Raw genomic sequence first — 4,691 nt, 5'->3', positions numbered from 1 at the left:
GAGCCCTACCCCTTTCCAGTGCTCAGACGCTGCACTGCCATAACTCTGATGTCATCAAACTAGATAACAGAGGTCGCTCCACCCAGGAGATTTCTTGAAATTCCGCCTCCCCCAACTCGCGGCCCTACCCAAGCCAATCCAGGTATATCCTCAGTGAGTCAGGTGCTCCTTGCTGAGCAGTGCCTAGATTCACACTGGAGGCAGCTGGCCTCATTTTCTGGTATAGTCTTTTGAGGCAACTATAAGCACAGCATCTTTGGATTGCTTGCTGAATCTTAACAGGTGGCCCCGGAGGGGTAAAGGCTTGAGCTAAATTTGGCTTGCAGCTGAACCCCTCTCAGGACTGTGCCATTGGACACCTACTTCAAAACCCACACTAATAAGTCCAGGAAACTTAGGAGCTTTGCTTAATACATAGAAACAGACACAGAAAGACAGCCAAAATGGAAAGACAAAGAAACAGAAGCCATATGCAAGAACAGAACAGAGATCCAGATATAATGGAGTCAAGTAATCTAACAGATACAGAGTTCAAAACACTGGTTATAAAAATGCTCAATGAACTTTTGGGAAGTGTAGATAACATTGGTGAGAACTTGAACAAAGAGATAAAAAACATAAAAATGGAAACGGGAATTATAAAAGGGAACCAGTCTGAAATGAAGAACACATTATCCAAGACAAAAAGTATATTAAATGGAATAAACAAAGGAATAAACAATAAAAAAAAAAGGATCAAACGCCATATCTAGAGGATGAGAAAGACAAGGACACTCAATCACAACGGCAAGAAAAAAGATGCCAAGACTATAAAAATATGGGACACTATTAAGGGTCCAAATATCCATCTGATTGGCATAACTAAAGAAAATCAAGATGTTGAACAGCTGTTTGAAGAAATAATGATGGAAAACTTCCCTCACTTGGTGAAGGAAATGAACATAAAACCCCAGGAGGCTCGGAGAATTCCAAAAACCAGGTATCCAAAGAGGCCCACACCGAGACACATTATAATTAAAGTGCCAAAGGTTAAATATAAAGAAAGAATATTAAAAGCAGCAACAGAAAAACAGATGGTTAGTTAACAAGGAAACACCTATCAGACTGGCAGCTGACTCTCAATAGAAACTATGCAGGACAGAAGGGCTTGGACAAAATATTCCACGTGATGATCACCCAGGATCTACAACCAAGAACAATTTATGCAGCAAATCCATCATTTAGAGTCAAAAGACAGATAAAGAGCTTCCCAGACAAAAATAAGCTAAAGGAATTTATCAACACCATGCCAGTATTACAGGAAATGTTGGAGGGACTTCTTTAAGAAGAAAAGCATGTATCAAAAACAGGAATAAAGAATGTTAATAACTACATTCCTATCAGAAGTACCTCAAACGGAAAAGAATTAAGTGCTCCAACCAAAAGATAGAGTGGCTAAACAGATAAAAAAGAAAAAAAAACCTGCACATATGCTGCCTACTAAAGACTCACTTCAGATTAAAAGAAACACAGATACTAAAAAGGAATGGGACAAAAAAAGATATTGCTTTGATGGCCCTAGAAGGTATTTAAGTCAGACAGAGAAAGATAAACACTATATGATTTCACTTATATGCAGAATCTAAGGAATAAAAAGAACAAACTAATCAAAAACAGACTCACAAATATAGTGGACAATTTGGTGATGGACAGAGGGGAGTGGGTTTTGGGGTGCTGGGAGAATGAGGTGAAGTGTTAAAGAAGTACAAATTAGTACCCAATGGATGGTCACAGGGATGGGGGGCATGGCATAGGGAATGCAGTTAGCATTAATACATTGGCTAGGTGGAGGGTCAGAGGAGGAAGGGAGCTATTGAGGTGATCGCTTTACGAACTATATAGATGGCTAACCAATGTACTATATATTTAAATCTAATTAAAATAAATAAATTTTTTTTAAAGGCTTTATATAAAGCAGGGATCCAAGACGTTTAGATGCCATCTACAGGAAACCAAAAGAAAAATGCCTTCTTTGCAATAGGTAGAGAGAGAACTTTATCTAATAAAACTTTCTGGAAAAAGCAGCAGAATACACTTCCATTAATGCTCAGGCAGAGAAATAGTCCATTAAACACCATGAACAACCAAGATGACAAGGAAACTCAGAAAGACAGAGAATTCAGGATGGTACTTCTGAAAAAACTCAGTGAGAGCCAAAACAATTCATATCAACAATTTCAAGAATTGAAAAAACAAAGAGATGAACAGAATGAGTTGGTTTTTTTAAGCGAGGAGATAGAAACCCTCAAAAAGAACCAAATAGAACTTCTGGAGATGAAGAACACGCTGAAAGAGATGAAAAATGAAATAGCAAGCTTGAGAAATAGAGTCAACCAAATGGAGGAAAGGATCGGTGATATCAAAGATAGAAATCTAGAAATAAATCAGGACGAAGAAGAGGGAAATCAAAGAATGAAAAATAATGAAAGAGAAATACAAGAACCAGCTGATACCATCAGGAGAGGAAACATAAGAATAATGGGCATTCCTGAAGGGGAGGAAAAGAGCAGGGACTAGAAAGCATTTTCAGACAAATAGCGGACGAGAATTTCCCAAATCTAAGGAATGAGCTGGAATTTGGAATTTAGGAAGTCAACAGAACACCCAATTATCTCAACCCAAAAAGGCCTTCACCAAGACATATTGAATTAAAATCATCAAAAATCAACAACAAAGACAATTCTCAGGGCAGCCAGGGAAAAGAAGACAGTAACCTCTAAAGGAAAACCCATTAGATTATCATTGTACTTCTTAGCACAAACCCTGCAAGCCAGAAAGGAGTGAAATCAAATAAATATTCAAACTATTAAATGAAAGGCACTACCAGTCAAGAATAATGTATCCAGCTAAGCTTTCCTTTAGATATGAAAGAGAAATAAAGACTTTCCCAGACATAAAAAAAAAAAAAAAGAATTCTGCACTACGAGGCCTGCATTACAGAAAATACTGAAAGGGGTCAGCTCACCTAAAACAAAATAACAACAACAACAAAAAACATAATTAGGAGTAAGGCAACTAACAGGCAGATAGAAGCAGAGGAGTGCAGCCCTTACTAACATCAGGGCATCAAAAGCTTAAACAATAAAAAGAGATTTTTTATAGCAAGATAGTAATGAACATTCAGCATACATAGGGAAAAATTGAGAGAACAATGACTGAAAAAGCGGAGGACTGAAAGATCCAAATTCGCAAAAGGGAATGGAGATAAGGCACGCACAGAAGAAAATGGACATCTGTATATATATTACTATCGTTTACACATATTTGTAATGGTAACCACACACCAAAGATTGAGAACTGATGTTCATAACATAAAAGAAGAAGGACCAGAGGAAAAAACCACAAAACCCAACCAAAATAAAGAAAACAAAAACACAAGGACAAGGAAGTAATGGAAACACTGAGCTACTAGAAAGCAAAACATAAAATGGCTACAAGAAGACCTCATATTTCAATAATCACCTTAAATGTAAATGGATTGAACTCACCAATAAAAAGGCACAGAGTTGCAGAATGGATCAAAAAACAAAACCCAATAATATGCTGCCTCCAGGAGACACATCTCAGTTCCAAAGACAAATACAGATTCAATGTGAAAGGGTAAAAAATGATATTTCAAGCAAATGGCATTCAGAGAAAAGCAGGAGTAGCGGTACTAAAAGCGGATGAAATAGACTCTTGATAAAAAAAAAGGTAAAGAAAGATACTGAGGGACACTTCATAATGACAAAGGGGATCATGCACCAAGAAGACATAACACTTATTAATATCTATGCTCCCAATCAAAGAGCCCCAAAATATGTAAAGCAATTACTAACAGAAATAAAGACAGAAACAGAGCAAAACACTATCATAGTAGGAGATCTAAATACCCCAATGTCAGATATGGACAGATTATCCAAACAGAAAATCAGTAAGGAAATAACATCCTTAAATGACACATTAGACCAACTGGATATAATTGACTTTTACAAAGCCTTTCATCCCAAAACAGCCGCTTACACATTCTACTCTAGTGCATATGGAACAATCTCAAGAATCAACCACATACTGGGACACCGAGATAGCCTCGACAAATATAAGAAGACTGAAATCATACCAACTATATTCTCTGATCATAATACTTTGAAACTAGAGATCACCTGCAAAAAGAAATCAGGAAGAACTACAAATACATGGAGATTAAACAACACACTACTGAAGAATAACTGCGTCAAAGAAGAAATAAAAAGAGATCGAGAGATATATAGAAACGAGTGATAATGATAGTACAATGAATCAAAACTTTTGGGACATGGCAAAAGTGGTCATAAGAGAAAAGTTTATATCATTACAGGCCTATCTCAAAAAATAAGAACGAGCTGAAATAAATAATCTAATGCTTCATCCTAAAAAACTAGAAAAGAAAGAAGAAATGAACCCTAAAATGAGCAGAAGGAAAGAAATTATCAAAATTAGAGCAGAAATAAATGAAATTGAAAACAAAAGAATAGAAAAACTAAATGCAACAAAGAGCTGGTTCTTTGAGATTAATAAAATTGACAACCCCCTGGCTACACTCACTAAAGAAAAAAGAGAAAGGACACAAATAAACAAAATCAGGGATGAAAGAGGGGAAATTACGACTGATATCGCAGAAATACAAAGGATCA

This window comes from Pteropus vampyrus, unplaced genomic scaffold (genome assembly GCF_000151845.1).
Source record: "Pteropus vampyrus isolate Shadow unplaced genomic scaffold, Pvam_2.0 Scaffold141, whole genome shotgun sequence".
NCBI classification, from domain to species: Eukaryota; Metazoa; Chordata; class Mammalia; order Chiroptera; family Pteropodidae; genus Pteropus; species Pteropus vampyrus.
The sequence above is the reverse complement of the archived record's forward strand: the minus strand, read 5'-3'. Positions refer to the sequence as shown.